The 19,394-nt window shown below is 35.4% G+C and overlaps 1 long non-coding RNA gene across 2 annotated transcripts; it reads left to right on the forward strand.

Moving 5' to 3' along the window:
- The first annotated feature begins 1,564 nt into the window (after window positions 1-1,564).
- On the forward strand, window positions 1,565-18,631 carry LOC311432902. 2 transcript variants are annotated; one of them, XR_014690409.1, is made up of 3 exons: window positions 1,565-1,735; window positions 2,211-2,280; window positions 17,529-18,631. It is a non-coding gene; the product is annotated as an uncharacterized lncRNA (long non-coding RNA). The 2 variants fall into 2 exon arrangements; XR_014690410.1 differs by lacking the exon at window positions 17,529-18,631 and adding an exon at window positions 9,934-10,916.
- Window positions 18,632-19,394: the final 763 nt, after the last annotated feature.

Consider the following 19,394-nt stretch of genomic DNA (forward strand, 5'->3'; position numbering starts at 1 on the left):
CCCCTTAGTTAAATTGTTTAGTTCATGGTAGTCTTTATTTAATTATTATAATTATTTCCCTTTAATTAAATTATCCTTATCTCAACCCGTGAGTTGTTCTTTGCTTTATTTCTCCCCCTCCTCATCTAAAGGAGGGGGAGTGAGAGAGCGGTTGTGGGGTTTAGCTGCCCAGCATGGTAAAACGACCACATAGGAGGAAGAATAAAGGTACCAGTATCTACACGTATTAGTATATACGTACAGATGCAAAGTGGATTTTCCTTTGCATATTTTGAGGATTCATAAAAATGTATTGTTGTCTAGAAAACTGGACCAGGTCTAGGTACAGACATGAAAAGATGGCTGGACACGAGTTAACATGGACAGGCAGCACAATATTATTCTAGAAATGAATAATATTTTGCTTCATCTATCTGAGGTGCTTTCAGAAAGATTACTAAATTCTTAGGTTTTTCCTCACTGGGACACCAGTAATCTTGAAATGCTTAATCCTGGATTAATTCTCAAGCTTGTCAGCTTTACTGGAGAGTCTTACATTGTCCTTGATTAGCACTTCGATTTTGTTACCAAGTCCCAAAGACATATTTTCTACCTCATTGACTTTTTACTACTGAGTGTTCATCTACCCTGCGAATCCATTTAATATTTTCTTAAATGCTCACACTGACTCCCATCTATGCATGCAGGTACATGCCATAATTGCAGAACTAGAACTTCAGCAAACTAGCTTCCAGTGAGCAACGTTTTACTCTCAGTAACATGCATAAATCCAGAATAACATCATGAGTACTGGAAAGGGTGGTTTCTTACCCAACTTCTTATCTTTTTTTGTACTATATGTCTAGCAATTTTAAACTTTAGGCCGGTTCAGAAAGCAAACGTAATTGAATTCACACTAAGTATTTAGAAAATATCAAGGGTCTTCAGAGGTTTCAGAAGCAAAAACTAGTATCAATTCCCAAGCATTGAACTTAAAGGTTGTATAGGTGAATTTTAGCTTTTCTTCATCACAAGCCCAGAAGCCCCCGCAGTTCACAAACATAGAAAGACGTATGTTAAGATTCTCGTGGTTTTTGTTTGTTTGTTTGTTTTGGCTTAGTGTAAATTTATTTATTTATTTATTTTACGTTTTGTGCGAACTTTCCTATTGCTGATTTTTAAATGTCAAATAAATTAATGGCTATGCAAAAATTGTCCAGCTGTTCTACCAAATATCTCTGAGCTTTATTTTGTAGAATATTGTTGTGGTGCTAGGCAGCCAAACACTGCAACCGCTCTCTCACCCCCTACTCCTTAGATAAGGAGGGGAAGAAGTAAAGCAAAGAACAACTCACGGGTTGAGATAAGGATAATTTAGTTAAAGGGAAATAATAATAATAATAATAATAATAATAATAATAATAATAATAATAATAATAATAATAATAGAAAGATTATTATGAACTAAACAATTTAACTAAAGGGAAAAAAAAAAGGAAAGGGGAAAAGGGAGGGGGAAAGGAAAAAAAAAGAGGAAAACAAACAAACAAAACAAATAAAAGCTATGTGGAAGTGCACAGGAAATAAATTACTCTGTACTTCCCACAAATGAGAAATGCTTGACCACATCCTTGAAGCAGTGCCTCAACGCCCATAGCCAGTGTTCGGGAGGAGGACCAACATTTTCACAACGAGAGCCCACCCCTCTCTTCTTCTTCCTGTTTCCACCTTTTATTGCTGAGTGTGACATCATATGGTATGGAATATCCCTTTCGTTTATTTAGGTCAGCTGCCCTGATGATGTTTCTCTTCTCACCTTTTGTCCACCCCCTAGGAGGGTTAGAGAGAGTCCTGCTGCTGTGCCAGCACTGCTCAGCAGTAGACACAACACTGGTGTGTTCCAGCTACAAGTGCAGAGCACAGCACTGTATGGGCTGCTGCAGGGAAAGTTAACATTCTGGCCATACCCAGTACAACTGTACAAGAAAACCTGCAAGAAAAAATCAGTGGGATATGTGGAAGCTCATCACTTTGGGAAAAACAGGACAGAAGTCATCTGATTATTCTTAACAGATGAATTATACAAAATTCAAACCTCATTTTGAACTGTTTTGTAATTATTTCAGTATCTATTGTTTCTGTTTAAAAAAAAAAAAACAAAAAAAAACCTCTTTATGTTTAAATGTCTTATACGTTGTGTTCATTGTATATGCTTGCTTTTTCTATTGCAGTAAGAGCAAACCCCCATACTTTGAGCTTGAGGAGAATAAGAGAAATAGGAACTGGAAAACGCTATTAGAGGTAATGAAATTTATTTATTATTGCAGTTAGCGTAGTAAGTGGATACTAACACATTCAGCTGATGGAAGTAGTAAGTTCTCAGAGTTAGGAATTTAATTTTAGTATTTAAGACCTTGTACAATTTTTGATTCTCTTCTGGTATGAAAGGCTGCTTTGAAATTTCTCTTCATTAAAACAACAACTACAAAATGACACAAGTTATATATATTTTAACGGCATTAACTTACCAGATTTAAGATTGACTTCTGACTATGTAGCACTAATTGTGTTTTTATGGTCATTCAAAACTACATGTTTTTCTTGGTCACAGAACTGTAGTGCTTGCAGTCAGAGATCATAGATATATGTTGGTGTGTTTCTTATTTAATCATGTGAATATAAAGGTTATGGGCAGTAATTTTTTTCAATTGTAGGGTCTTTTAATGCATTCTCTTGGCATGCTTGCTCCATCCAATATATAAAACTACACACACTGTGATTGAATGAACTTTAAAAATTCTGTGCCATACCATTTAAGAGATATATAGATCCTCGTCTGTCAAAGCCAAAGAATGTACTGCATGTGACTCGAACCTTTGTTGTCTAGCTAAAGTACGTCAAAATCATTTCCTTCTATTTAACTGAAAATTGTCCTAAAGTTTTCTGAAAGGCAAATGTTTTAATGACTATTAATTAGTAACATATTAATTAGCATCAAAATTTGAGATTAGAGCAGTGCATAGGCAGTGGTGTTAAAGTATTCTGGAGCACAGTATCCATATTGCACTTAAATAGGCAATTACTTATGATGAAAATTCACCTGAAAAAGTACTTTTGGCAGGGTTTGGAAATATTTGCAAATTCTCATTCTGAAGGAATCAAAAGTTGGACCTAAAATGTATATTATCAAGGTTTATCACCAATCATGAAAACAGATGAGAAGCCTTGAAAATTGCAGTGAGGAAAATTGACATAGAAGGCCTCTGAAGTGCATCCTGAATGTCAGTTTGAGCAATGTTGACAAATTTGTTCATTCAGCCCTTTTCTGCTATGACTCAAATGTATTGAAAGAGCCTTGTAGGAATATATTTTGAGGAAATAGAAGTAAAACGGTTATACAAAGTGTGAACATTTATCAGCTAGCATTTCTTGAAAATTAACTATCTTACATTTTCATTACATTCTCCTCATAATTGTGAGGAGAAAATGTCCATAAACTGCTATCAAATTCTTTCAAACCTTTAAAATTGCACGCAAATATGAGCTTTAAAGCATTTAGGGGAAAAAAAAAAAAAAAGAAAAAAGAGAAAAAAAAATGAAGAGGAGAGACCTTAGGCCATCAAATACAGAGCACACCAGTATTTATCACTTTAGATGATTTTTTTATTGGAAATAAAGCAATGAAACCTTACAGTGCTGGCCTGTAAAATGAGAATCCACAAAGACAGAGTTTTTGTTGCTGTTGTTTTGTTTCATTGTTGATGTTGCTGCTGCTTGTTGTTGTTCTTGTTAAACTAGAAGTAATAGCTTTGCTCTCAGAACAGGAAGGAAACAGACAGTTCCCTAAAGAAGTCAGTAGGTCTGTCAGTAAGCTGGAACTCTCTTATTTGCAGTGATGAAGCTTCTTGGAAGATCCTTTTCAGTCTGTGCTTTTAAGGTCTAGAAGTCCAAATCTGTTATCCACTTTGTTCATATAAGCTCATAATGAGATAGTCCTTTCCAAACAATCAATCAAACAAACAAAATGCCTTACAGATTAAGTTCTTTAAACACAGAACCAAAAGAAAAACAAGAGCACGTACTGAAAATATTTATTTATTGACAAGAGAAAGATAAAACAAACAATTTTAAAATGACCATAATATATTTGTAAATGGCCTTATGTCTACGACAATATACTGATAAAAGAGGAGAAAAATAAGTAATCCTGTAGTAATATCTTGACAGAAGTCCTGATGCAGATTGATCTGCAAGCTAAATCAATATCTCCTGAGATTTGTCCATGACTTTCCTGCCTGAGAAGTTGTAGTAACTGTAAAACACAGGAACCAAATTCTAAATTATTCTTTGAGTTCCTACATGAGTGGATTTTCAAGGATGTTGAAATATACCCATTTCTCTGGCAGTAGCTACATGTCTTCATTTGGATTATTGACCACTATACTGCAAATTGTGATTGAAAGTGATGCTTTCATCTGACTGGCAAATCTTTACTATAGATTTCTCAAAACAAACAAAAACCTCCATAAATAATGAAATTGTGTGTCAGTATCTTATAAGCAATATATATAAATGCAGTCCCAGACCGATTTTAGTAAACAACAGTTAACATTTAAAACCATTAAAATTTTGGCCCAAAGTTTGATTATTCAAAACAACAACAATAAATGTAATATAAATAAAATAATAATTAGAAAACCTCAACTACTTCATTTGATGTTTATTGAAGTTTCTTCATACCCTTTAATAAGTCTAACCATATTATCAAGTGCTTGGTTTGGACTTTTCTCAGAAAATAAATGAATCACGTGACCTGTTACAATAATAATTGCTAAACTTCCTTTTAATTACTATTTACCTAATTTACACTTAAAAAAAAAAAAAAAAAGATATTTATTTTCTCCAACTGCCACGTCTCTTAGATCCTGCCATTAAAACCATAATATTCAATTAGTACATATGCATAGGTTCATGTTTCATATTTTCAATGTGAGCTTAAGTGTAAGGAAAAGGCTAGCTGGAGTCAACCTATATTTTATACACAACTTACTAGAATTGGTCATTCATATATATGTATTTGTTTATTTTTTTGTTTTGAATTTCATCAATATGCTTGTGCTATGACCATGCAAGAGTACTAGAGCCAGTGTCCTATTGCATAATTCTGGTGCAGCAGACACCTTGCAAAAAAATCTTTTAAAAAGTTATTTTAAGCAGTTCTCTGACTCATATACTGCCATGATAAATAGGAAAGCAGAAGAAAGATGATATTCTGTGGTACTTTGTATACACTGATAACTTTTTTTTCTGGCTTCTGCATCTTGTCATCCTTGCACAGTGCTTTGATTCAAGGGTTGCTTCTATCTTGGTGATACATATGAAATTATTGGAGAAAACAGAATAAATAGTTCAAAATATGTTCAAGTGCTGTGGATAAACATGATTCTGTGCATGGAAGCATGCAATGTCAACAAATTTAATAAGAACTGAGCATGTTCTTTCATGGTGGCAACTTAGATTGTTCAACAAAATGTGGAATTTCTTACTACACACAGTGCAGTTGCATGAAGCCAAGTAATCAATTGTCTTCTATTTAAGTGAATTCTGTAACACCATTCAATATGAACACACTTTTAAATAATGGCTTATTGAGTTTTTTCTTGTTGCCCTTTACCTCAATTTCTCAACCTTAATCCTATTTGAGCCTCTAAAATAGCCAAGATGAGACAACTGCCCAGGTCTGCCACAGAGCCCATAACATGTCAGTTTCATCATAAAGATTGCTTTAGGACATTATTATATATTATAACTCCATGAATTCCTATCTTACAGCCTGATTTCTAAAAACTGCCACTTCCGTTAGCTGTAGGAGAGCTGGTCCACTATCTAGGCCAATTGAAAAGGAATCCCATTGCTATGTCTTGGAACTGGTATGTTTTTCCCTTTTCTATGGAACGATAAGCATATTTTGAGAGTCTGCAGTTAAGCAGCCGATCCTGGAATGTTTCCCTCTTAACTTCCAAACTTGTCTGAAGTTTGCATGTCAGCCACCAAAGCCCAAAGGCCCCTGTACATCTGCACAAAACAAAAACAAACAAACAAACAAAACCAAACAAACAAACAAACAAATCAAAACAAACAAACAAAAAGAAACACACAACACTTGGACAGTTGGTTAGACAGCTCCTGTGCAATAACTTTTGTACGTCTGGAGTGAATGTTTGTGGTTGTGCTTCGCTCACCTTCTCTCTGTGCTTCTCTCACCTGTGCTTCTCACACAATAAACCTATTATTTAAACAACCCAGGACCTTGCAATACCATAAAGTAACTGGCTGTTGCTCAGCACAAATCTCTCAAACAGGTGGCGGTGAGATGTGCTTGTCCGTGCTTGAAGCTGGCAGGCAGTGAGTCAGTCTGTATGGAGAAACAGACAGATGTTGTGCCCTACCAAAGCAGCTAAATTAGCATGCCCCCTCTTACAGTTTATACATCAGAAATAACATAGATCTCCCATGTAATATAGACAGTTTTTATTCACTTATGAGACTTTAGTCCCATTTTTTGTCTTTAGTTTGCTACGCAATGCCCCAAACAATAAATTTGTACTGCATCTGTCTAAATAATTTGTTAAATGTATAAAATATATATTAGCCTTTAGGGCTGTAATCCTGCATTGCCTACAGTATCCTTCCTGGAAGCCAAGAATGAGATGTGTAGGAATGAAATATTAAAGTAAGACTGAATTAAAAGGTAAAATCAGTTTATGACTGGTACAGTAAATAAAATCTATAATATAGTGCAATGGAAAGTCTGTACCTAAAGGGGGAACTTAATTACAAAACAACTAAAACAACAACAACAATAATAATAAAAAATCATAAAATCCTAAGGAAACCAATCCCTTTGGTCACTAAGAAAAGGATATAACATAACCTGAAGTAAAAACATTTTATCATAAAAGTCTGAACCTTGCTCTTACTGTAAGCTACTGGGATTTTATCACTACTTTCAATCACAATTCCAGTTTAATGTTACTACAGTCTCAGCCACATATTTTTTTTTTTCCCAAACAATCAGCTTAAGAAGTTTTGGTACTCATAGCCAAAGCGTACAGGGTCTTTTTGGTCACCCCACCACCTTACATAGAAGCTTAGAAATCCTGAGACAAAGGATACAAAATTTCTTACAAAGCCTCAATTAAAAGCAGATTGTGCATGGCCAGAATTACTTTATCTGCAACTAAAAAGAGAAAGAAATCAAACACTAGTTCTCCCACAGTTCTGCATTCCAGAGGGATTTCATATGAAGAATCTAGTTCTTTATTTTTACATGCCATGAGCTTACATTTGGTTATGCTAGTTTGAATGTCAAATATTTATAAAGTGAGGAATACAACCTTCAGTTTGATTTGTTTCACTTTCATGCTGATGAGGTGATGAGGTCCATGTATATATGAAATACAGCAGGCTTCCCCAACCTCTAGTCCAAAGCAAAAGTGGAAGATAAAATGCAAGAAAACGAAACAAAACAACAACAACAAAAACCAGCACTAAATGTACATAACAAACACACACACACACATAAATCCTCAAGAAAATTACTTAGGAGATGAAAAAAATCCAGGATCTAGTAATTTTGGGCATATGACTTTCCATATGTTTTCTGCTTATGTCTTAAATGCAGTTTATACATACATATATGTACTATGTAATATACATATTATTACTCATTACCAAGTAACCAAAAGAAAGTAATAATGTTTAAAGAGGCAAAATAAACCAGATTTCCACTCTCAGCTTTAAGATTCTCTGTCCTTCAAATTATTCTGTTCTTACTGAATATCTACATAGAATATTGTATCAATGAAACACTTTTTTGTCCCTTTTTTGATTATTTTTGTTTTCCTTTTTTTTTAAAGAGTTTATATAAACAAGGAGGAATTTCAATAATTTCCTTACTATAAATTGTTATCAGCAATCTAAGTTGCTTTTATGAATGATTTTGCAAAACTAAGATACCTGCTATCCATTATATGTTGTAATGACAAAGGGTTATTTGTGCAACTGGTAGTTACATACTTTTATTTCATGCATTCCTTTTTCTTTTTATTCCTTTAGTACTGCATTTACTGCACTCCTTGCAGTGTTGAATTGTGCCAATCACATTTTGATTTGCAGAAAAGACTGTTCAATAGCATATTATACTAAACCAAGCAGGGATTTACAGGAATCTATCACACAGACCTGTTGGTGATCTGTATTTTTCAGTTTGCAAGTAGATTTTGAAGATGACAGCTAAAAATCTATTGGGATTTTCTGGAGTGAGGTAAAGAAACAAAGGAGAAAGGGCCATCCTTATATCCCAGTGCTGAAACAGTTAATTCATGGAGCATATTTAAGTATGGCAGCGTGGATCAGCACTCTATTGTTCCTAGATACTGTAGGAACTACAAACAGTGGCTTCCATTCTGCAGCATTTGGAAGCATTCTGTGTGTGAATAAAGGACAGAATCAAGATTTAAGTAAGTTTCTTTGCCTCTTTCTGATTTTACTGAGATGGAGCTTCAACATAAACCTTTGGATGGAAATTCAAGCTAAAAGTAATACTTTAAAGGAAAAAGAAAACCCAAGGCACTAAAACTTCATCTGGATGTGCAGGAATAACTCACCGATTTCAGAGATAGTCTGAACATTTAGAAAATGAGGGATTTATTTCTACTTGCTGCCTTGCCCACTTCTTTATTAGGACTTTAATGAGCAATAGCTTTAGTGGATCTCCTTCTTTTACTAGTATACTAAGACAGGCCATTCTCAAAAGTTCTTTCTTTCTAAATGAAATGTACATGTGTAAACTATTAACAACATGAAACAATAAGATTTTTAAAATAAATGGTTCTGGTACGTATTAGAGGACAAGTAATTATTAGAGGATAAGTGTTTGTACTTATCTAAAAGAAAATGTCAGCTTGCCATTTACTAGGTGAAAGATGTAATAGTTCATACATCTGTAGAAGAACATAATATAGGAAAATGTCAAGATTATTTGTATTCCTCCCTAGGAAAAACATTTAGCACTTCAGTCAGGACACTAGGCATAAATCTAATAAATTCTGGGGAAAAACATGAAACAATTTATTTGTATTCCTCAACAGTTTTATTTTGCTTATTCTATCATTAATTTAGTTTATTAATAAATGACTTTTCTGTTGGAACAAAGCCCTTTGTCCCTTTTGAACATTCCACACATCACTTCCTGCTTTTTTTCAGTTTTGCTTCCTAATGATCATGGCTGCTTCTAGTGTGATTTTCTCTACTGAATAAATTTTAAAAATCAACACAGAAAAATATGAATGGTTCTTGTTTCAAAAGCCGTAAAATATCAAGTTTAAATGAATAAGACTGACCACGTGGGAGTCTCGTGGTTTGCTTCTTGTTATTTTTGGCTTTTTTCCCCCAGCTGCAGCCACCTGCTTTGGCACTAAATTTCTGAAATTTTAGCAACTACTAATTGCTTTATCTGGCATATCTATGGAATAACAGCATAAGCGTCAGAAATCGTAGAAATAATAAAATATGTCAATCTATGACTCTGCTGTATTCATATCCCTGAATACTTCTAGACTGACAAAGAGTTTAATTTGCCTGAAAATAATACTTACTTGTCCTCATATTTTTTCAAACAATCAAGAAGTATTGGTCTCTTTCTATTAAAAAAATCCCCTTGAAATCTTTCCAACTACTGAAAACTTCATTTGTTACTTTGAAGAAGGAGTAAGAGTGGTGAGAAGACATCTGACTGTAGACATATTAAATTTCTGTAGCTTTTTATTTTAATTAAGAAAAAATGAAATTGTTAGCAAGGACGTAATTTCTGAATTTAGCTATATAGACTATTTGACCCAGCATGCTAAAAGACATGTTGTTTATATGTCATTTGATGTTTCTGCGTGTAAGGATGGACAAAGAAGACAACAGTTTCTCACTGCTGAAGATGTTGTGGATAACCTTCCTCCTGCAGAGCAACTCGTCAGAGAGCCCTGCACTGCAGAATCAAATTCACGAATAAGTTTTGTTGTTGACATCAGTGTAGATTGTATTGACTTTACATGAACAAATAATGTATCGTCTTGGAAAAGCTATATACATATATTTTTGAGATTATAGTGGAGCAAAGACTCAAGTTCATATTTACAACTTCCTTAGCTAAATAATATCACGGTATGTTTACATTTAATAACTGACAAAGAAATTATTTTTTATCCTAAAAGCTCACTAAATCACTTTCAAATGCAGGTTTTCTTTCTATTACTTTCCAGTCCCCTAAATAATTAAGCATACTAATATTCCAATGGCATTTTACTTTGGTTGCCTACACATAGGACTAAAAAGTTCTATGTCAGTACTTACAGAAGCCAATTTCTGTTTATACTAAATGTAAAAATTTTTATAAAGTCTTTAGAGACCTGAACTGCATGAGATTGAAAACTGTGATAGAAACTTTGAAGTTTAAAACCATATTTGTTAAGAACAATTTCAAGTAAACCTCCCCAGGAGTATTTTCTTAATAAAAACAACAATTGTCTTAAAATGCTCTCTATAAATTTCTCTATAAAATTGCTCTCTATAAATCTCTCTAAATTTGCTCTCTATAGATATGTTAAAGGAGGCTGTAGCGAGGTGGGGATTGGTGTCCCATGGATTCTCCCATGTGTCTGGTGACAGGACAAGGGGGAATGGGCTAAAGTTGTGCCAGGGGACATTTAGGTTGGATATTAGGAAGAACTTCTTTACCAAAAGGGTTGTTAGACACTGGAATGGGCTGCCCAGGGAAGTGGTTGAGTCACCATCCCCGGAGATCTTTAAAAGACGTTTAGATGTAGAGCTTAGTGATGTGGTTTAGTGGAGGACTTGTTAGTGTTAGGTCAGAGGTTGGACTAGATGATCACAGAATCACAGAATCACAGAATTTTCTAGGTTGGAAGAGACCTCAAGGTCATCGAGTCCAACCTCCAACCTAACGCTAACAGCCCTCCACTAAACCATATCCCTAAGCTCTACATCTAAACGTCTTTTGAAGACTTCCAAGGATGGTGACTCCACCACTTCCCTGGGCAGCCTGTTCCAGTGCCTCACAACCCTTTCAGTGAAGAAGTTCTTCCTAACATCTAGCCTAAAACTCCCCTGGCTCAACTTAAACCCATTCCCCCTCGTCCTGTCACCAGGCACGTGGGAGAACAGGCCAACCCCCACCTCGCTACAGCCTCCCTTGAGGTACCTAAAAAGAGTGATAAGGTCGCCCCTGAGCCTCCTCTTCTCCAGGCTGAACAAGCCCAGCTCCCTCAGCCGCTCCTCGTAGGACTTGTTCTCCAGGCCCCTCACCAGCTTCGTCGCCCTTCTCTGCACCCGCTCAAGCACCTCGATGTCCTTCTTGTAGCGAGGGGCCCAAAACTGAACACAGTACTCGAGGTGCGGCCTCACCAGAGCTGAGTACAGGGGGACGATCACCTCCCTAGCCCTGCTGGTCACGCTGTTCCTAATACAAGCCAGGATGCCGTTGGCCTTCTTGGCCACCTGAGCACACTGCTGGCTCATATTCAGCCGACTGTCCACCATCACTCCCAGGTCCTTCTCTGCCTGGCAGCTTTCCAACCATTCCTCTCCCAGCCTGTAGCTCTGCTTGGGGTTATTGCGCCCCAGGTGCAGGACCCGGCACTTGGCCTTGTTAAACTTCATGCAGTTGACCTCAGCCCATCGGTGCAGCCTATCCAGATCCTCCTGCAGAGCTTTCCTACCCTCAAGCAGATCGACATACGCACCTAACTTGGTGTCATCTGCGAACTTACATCTGCGATCTTGGAGGTATCTTTCAACCTAGACGATTCTGTGATTCCGTGATTCTATAAAGCTCACTCTGGAGAACAAGATATAATAAAAACAAGCAAACACAAATTAATGAATAGGTGTGCCCACTCCATCACTTTGTCAACTAACTGAGCTTTTAACAATTATAAAACATTTTCTTCCAAAGTTTCTATCCTATTATTAGAAGTTCTCTTTTATAAAGATTAAAAAATAGTCTAAGTTGTCCAGGTTAGAAATCTTAACTATTTATTTATTTATTTATTTATTTATTTTGTCTTTGAAACACATTGCAAAGCTGTGGTTTTCTGTATAATAATAATAATAATACTAATAGTAACAACAACAACAATAATAAAGTCTAACAGTATTTTTGCACTCATTCTTTTGATTTTTTTCCTCAAAACACTATTACATGAACATAACATAATCAATAAAAAGCCAATAGTCTGAGGATAAACAATTTAAATGTCTCTTTTTTTATACTACAAATATATTCCTGTTTGAATTTAACCAGTTTCCTAAAAAAATAATACTGAATTTCACTACAGTACACTGAAAATAAAATAAAATAAAATAAAATAAAATAAAATAAAATAAAATAAAATAAAATAAAATAAAATAAAGTATTAGGATATTAGGAGAATACAGTACTTCTTTGTATCACTGATCTTGGCAAGGGATGTAAAGAATAACAAGAAGGGATTCTATAAGTACCTTGGCCAAGGACAGTGTACACACTGATAAATGAGAAAGATGAACTGTTAACAGCAGACATGGAGAAGGCTGACATACTCTATGACTTCATGGTCTCAATCTTCACTGCCTGTCAGGCTTCCCACATCTCTTGAGTCCATGAACCTGAAGAGGAAGACTGGGGGAACAAAATCTCTCTCACTGTAAGCAAAGAGCAGGTTCTTGATGAAATTGAACAGTTGAACAATATGGGACCTGGTGACATGCATCCCAGCGTCCTGAGGGAACTGGATCATGTAGCTGTCAACTCACTCTCCATCACATTTGAAATGGCAAGGCAGTAAGGCAAAGTCTTCTGGTGACTGGAAAGAGGGAAACATCACTTGCATTTTAAAAAGGGTAGAAAGGAGGACCTGGGGAGCTACAGACTGGGGAGCCTCACCACTCTGCCGGGGAAGACCACAGAAGATGTCCTCCTGGAAGCAATGCCAAGGCACATGCAGGACAAAGAGGTGATCCCAGACAGCCAGCATAGCTTCACCAAGGGCAAATTGTACCTCACTAATCTGGTGACCCTCTATGATGGAGTGACTGCATCAGTTGACAAGGGAAGACCAACCAATGTCATCTACCTGGACTACTGTAAGGCCTTTGACATGGTCTCATATGACATCCTGATCTCCACATTGGAGAGAGATGGATTTGAAGAGTGGACTATTCAATGGATATCATCTTAAAAGCCACATGCAGAGAGTTCTGGTCAATGGCTCTATGTACAGGTGGAGGTCAGAGAAGACTGCTGTCCCTCAGGGGTCTGTCTGCTGTTTAATATCTTTATCAGTGACATAGACAATAGGATTGAGTGTGCCCTCAGCAAGTTTGCAGATGACACCAAGCTGAGAGGTGCAGTTGGTATAATAAAAGGAAATAGGCCAATCAGAGGGACCTGGACAAGCTTGAGAAGTGGGTCCATGTGAACCTAATAAGGTTCAACAAATCCAATCACAAGGTGCTGAACCTGCATCAGGGCAATCCCAGACGAGAGTTCTTCCTGCAGAGAAGGACTTTGGGATTCTGGTGGACAAAACGCTGAACATGAGCCAGCAACGTGCAGTTGCAGCCCAGAAGGCCAACTGCTTTCTGGGCTGCATCAAAAGAGGAGTGGCCAGCAGGTTGAGGAAGGTGATTGTCCCCCTCTACTTTGCCCTCGTGAGGCTCCACTTGGAGTAATGCATCCATGTCTGGGGTCCCCAGCACAACAAAGATGTGGGCCTGTTAAAGCAGGTCCCAAGGAGGGCCATGAAGATGATCAGAGGGCTGTAGCACCTCTGCTGTGATGAAAGGCTGAGAGAGCTGGGGATGTTCAGCCTGAAGAAGAGAAGGCTCCATAGAGAATTCATTGTGGCCTCTCAATACTAAAAGGAGGCTTATAAAAAAAGATGGAGAGCATCATTTTACTCAGGCAGATAATTGTAGGACAAGGGGGAAGGAATTAAAAAAGAAAAAAAAATCAGAAAAAAAGTGTGAAGATTTAGATTAGATGTTAGCAGGAAGTTTTTCACTCTGAAGGTGGTGAGGCACCGGGACAGGTTGCCCAGAGAAGTTGTGAATACCCTATCCCTGAAGGTGATCAAGACCAGGTTGCATGAGGTTGTGGGCATTCTAATCTAGTGGGTAGCATCCCTGCCCATGGCAGGGCAAGGTGATATTTAAGGTCCCTTCCAACCTAAACCATTCTATGACTCTATAATGATTCTATGATAATGACAATTTAAAACTTTTTTGTGGGTCAATATTTTTAATTTCCAGAAAAGCAAAATCCAGGTGCTGAGTGGTTTGAAAACTTACTGACAGCATTTTATTGTTATGTTATAGATCCCAGAAAATGCATATGCTGACAAAACATTAACCAGAGTAGTTTAACCGACACCGTTCTCTAATATATTCATCCATTTATTTATCAGTGTCATATCTATATTTTTCTATTTAATATTATAGACTTTTTGTTTACTCAAAGATGTGAATTGCTAATATTTATGCGTTAGAAACTAGTGGAACTTAAAAAGTGATTTAATCATACAGATATTCATATTTTTTATTAGGATGCCAAATACATTAAATAGCAACTCACCTTCCTTTGATCTGTATCTGCAGAGGAGACAGTAAATAAATAAATAAATAAATAAATCTGTCACTAAGTATTTCAGTTTACCTGTATGGATCTCTAAGATATCAAAGTGTACAATAAAATCTGAAAGTTCACCCAAAAGCATAATATGCCTCTGTCACCTTATAGTAATATGACAACATTTAAACTATAATTTATGTATACTCTTGTACCTCATTATTCAGTCATCTTGTTCTTAAAAATTCTCACAGAGAAATTGGTGCAATATTTCTTGTTTTAAAGGTGTTCCTCAGTATGTTTTCTCTCTAAAACAAAAATATATCTTTAAAGAAGTGGACATGTATTAGTGTATTATTTGTATTATTGTATTATCAATGGCATTCTTTCACAAGTAGGACCTTTCATGATGAGGACCTGGGCAACCTGATCTAGTGAGTTGCATCTTTGCCCATTACAGAGGGGTTAGAATTAAATGATCTTTAAGGTCCCTCCTAATCCAAGCCATTCTATGATTCTATGAATAAGTGTTTTGTTATATATTTAGAGTAAGTGAACTTTGTGTTTCATTATGAACTTCCAAACAGCTAAGTAAGGAGTCCACATAATAATAATTTTACACACTATTATCATTATATACCAAATATTTTGTAAGATTTAATATTCAGTTACCATAAACTTTATATTTAACATTCTATATTAAATTATAATTATTAGATAATGTACAAAGAAGAAGTTAATCTTAAGTTTTGTTTTGTTGTTGTTTTTTCTTTTTTCTTCCCCCCCTCACCCCCTGCCCTTTAGAAACATAGATTTGTGGGATGGGGTTGCAACCACAAATTACAAAACCACAAAGTACAATTAAAGTACAATTAAGTCCTAGTACCTGAATGGGATTCCATGATTCTTGATAAAATAAAGATAGCTGTGAGAATTTGCTGTGGAAAAAATAAATAAATAAATAAAATAAAAAAGCATTATCATAATTACTATTCTTTCTGGTATATAAATGTCTTTTTTAAACCTTAATACATCACTGTAAAAAAGTGTTATCTTCATACCATTTTCTGAACTTCAGTATAACACAACTATGTCTTACCTGTGAATTTAAATTAATAGTACATTCATTATTGGAAAGCAAGCTGTGAAGCACATAGCAAAATTCATCTTGTCAGTTATATCCTGTACTGTAGGTAGTTTACAAATAAGATCACTTTCAACTTCAGGATGCTCAGGACATGTAGCATCATGCTTTCAGTATATAGCACCATGTTGCAGTAGAGAGTTGGAAAACAAGGGAATTTTTTCTGGCCTTGAAATATGTTTTTGCATCATGAAAACTTATGTGCACTGTGTTTTTTTTTGGTTTGGTTTGGTTTGGTTTCGTTTGGTTTGGTTTGGTTTGTTTTTCCTTGATTTATGTCTATTTCTTCATGAGATCACAAACGTATGGCTCTCCTTAGCTATCCATGTATTTACCCAGAATGTTTTCTAACATTCTAACATCCTCTTCTTAGACCCTGAAAAATGTAGTCTTTCCAGTTTGTATCCTGTTGCAAACAGAATTTTCTAAGCCTATCTCTTTGGTTGTGTGATTCCTGTTTACTTCTTGCAATTGCTTCACTTCTGCATTTCTTTTACTAGTCTTGCATCATGTGTCTTCTGTCCATTTTCACACTTTATCTGCATTTATGTTGTAAGACCTCTAATATAAGCTTAATTTTCACAGCCTTTTTGTTCTTTCTGATTAAGATCTTTGTCCAAGCATGGCTTAATATCTGGTCTGGGACTCTTCAATTATGGCATTATAAATAATTTTGTTAGCTGTTGTTTTCAAAATCCCACAAAGGCTTCAGAACTTGACAAGCTAAACAAGATAAAACATAAAACATAACACACTGCAAGAAAATGGACTACAGGAATATGTTTCCATTTACTTCTTACAGTAGGAAACCTGTGTCACAGTATCAAGCAGTGTTCTTCTAAGTTAATAGAAGGGACACATGACCAAACCACTCTGGTAAGATGTAGATGATCCACACATTTGCAAGTGAACCTTGGCTCTCTTCACATTTCTTTTCCATTATTTAAAATTAACATCCACTCAGCCCAGAGGGCCTGAAAAACAACTATCTAAATGCATATGGATAGTACATAGAAATAAATAATAACAATAACAATCAAAATTAAAATGACAATAACAATAAAAGTTGTAGTTCATTTTTAGATATGCTATTCATCTTCATATTTTACATGCTGAAGGGTGAATCAAAACATTGAAGTGTTGCAGTCCAGCTGTATTTCCAATAAATAATTTTTTTAATCTAAGAAGACTAGTCTCTGTGGGCCAGTTTAGTTTTAGAGCAAAATGTTAATCTCTCTCCTTTGAGGGATGAAGACATAATTGGACATGTTCCTGAGCCTTTTGATCAGGTTGCTTCAAATTTACATGTGGAGGAGCAATGGATGATCTCTGGAGGTCCCTTTCAACCTCAATTATTCAGTGATTACATGAAGTACATCTGACAACTCCTTTTTACATTCTTAATAGGAACTAAAAGTTTGTGTCTTCTACCATTTGCTGTCACAATGTTAGCAACTCTAGATTTTTCTTCACTGTTCTGTAGTGTGTGGGTTTCTGAGTTAAATAAATTAAGAGATTACAGGCATCACTCTACACCACTGTCTTGATGAAGTTATAGTTAAATGAGATTATAAAAGCTTGTCTTCTTTCTTCAACTTTTCAAGACAATTATAATACTCGTCAAAGACTTTCAAAAGCAGTTTCCAAGTCTTTCTTCATATTTTGTTTACTTCTCTTTGAAAACTCTGCAACTGCATTATTTTCTATTCATATTTCGCTTTGTAGGATTTCATCAAAACAACACAGAGAGCTCTTCCCTGTTGTTCATCATCAAGTAAAATAAATGCCAAGCAAGCTGCCTCAGTATTAATGTATTCAGCAAGACTCGGAGAGTTCTTTCACAAAGGAGGCAAAAAGGACATTAAATTAGAAATGCCATTATCCCATATGTCTATATTTCATACAATTAAAGCACTGGCAACTGTTGATAACTAGAAACTGAAATGAACTATTGCTAACAGTTGCTGCTGCAAGCAAATAAATACCAAGAAGAACTGCAAAGCAGGTGTATAAAATGTCAATGCATGCTGAAAAGTGTACACAGATTTTATTTGGCCATGGAAGTCAGAACCTGGTCAGGCATCTAAACACTGTGGTTACTTTTCAGATTTTGGTGGTGTTTTCAACTAACATTTTGTTTGGAAATGTTATTATATACTATATATTCTAAACTATGATATATGTCAGTAGTCTGTGCTTTCAAAGAGATTATCACCTGCTAGAATACATATCACATATCATAACTTCTCAGTCATATTAGAGAACTCCAATGGATACATAACTGCATGGTATTTGACTTCCTGTGCATTCACTACTGCTTCAACAGTATCTAAAAAAGGTGCTACTTTTTCCCCATCCTTCAACAAACTGTATAAAATTTACAGACTTACAAAGTATGATGACTTCAATTTTAAATAAATGTAAGCTGAAAATTCCAGATATTGACTGAAACTTTTATCAGTGTTTGAAATTCTGTCTTCACTCATCATGTGATAGAAAGAAATTACTCTTTTTTTAAACCAGATCTGAACCTTCACTTGGTTTATTTGATTGCAGTTTAGTTCACCTGTTTTATTACTTTTTAATCATAATGTCTTCTTCAAGAAAGAAATTGGTAATGTTTTCTTACTTTGAAACTCCGATTCCATTTAGTTGAATTTTGGGGCAGAAACTACCCCAATTTTGCATCACCTCATAAGCTTGCAACTTATAATGTGATGATACTAGGTTACCAGATAATTTTTCTGAAAGTCTTGAAGTCCTAATTAGCACTGAGCATTCTTTTGAGCACTCCATGAAGTTAAATTGTAAATCACAAACTGTGAATATCTCCCATTAGGTTCTCAGTTGCTCAAAAGCTACCCGTTAACAACAGAACTATCATAAAAGTTTATATTTCTAGCTACAAAAAAGAATTAAACTATTAACTTATTTTTTTAACTAGCGGAGGTATTCAGAGAGGTTATCTTATAAGGCATGTGCTTACACAATGTGACATTCAGATCTCCAGGACTGTGTTTTGCAGTTTCATTCACTGTTGTCATTAATTTTGCTTTCTTTGATAATGTGGAATCACTGAAGCTGACTTCAAAGACATCTTTCTTTTCCCCTCAGCAGACTATACCAAAAACAGGGTACTAGTTTCTGGTACTAGGCAAATAATCAGTGATATATTCCCTGAGACAGTGGAAATATTCTAAATAAATATATGTCTAAAGGGTACTACAGGCAGTTAAGTGAGTGAATTATACATTTGAAATTTTCTTCACTAAAATAAATATGCTGTTGATAACTTTCAGGTGCAACTAAAAAAGTATATCTATGGTATTTTAGACCTATTGACAGGCACTTGTATGTAAAGTGTTCTCCCTTTACACTGATTACTGCAGACCTATATGTAATCTTTCACTCTTGACTGTTATTTTTCTTCTATTTGACTTCTTATAGAAAGTTGGAGTGGAAGTTCTACAATTATTTTTCATTTGTTTTGTAATGAACCTTGAAATATTCAGAATTTTCCAGAAAAGGAAATTGAAGGGAAAACATCTTGAATAACTAATATTCCATTTGATTTTGATGGCTATTATTTTT

The sequence above is a fragment of the Aythya ferina genome (genome assembly GCF_964211825.1).
Source record: "Aythya ferina genome assembly, chromosome: 2".
Taxonomy (NCBI): domain Eukaryota; kingdom Metazoa; phylum Chordata; class Aves; order Anseriformes; family Anatidae; genus Aythya; species Aythya ferina.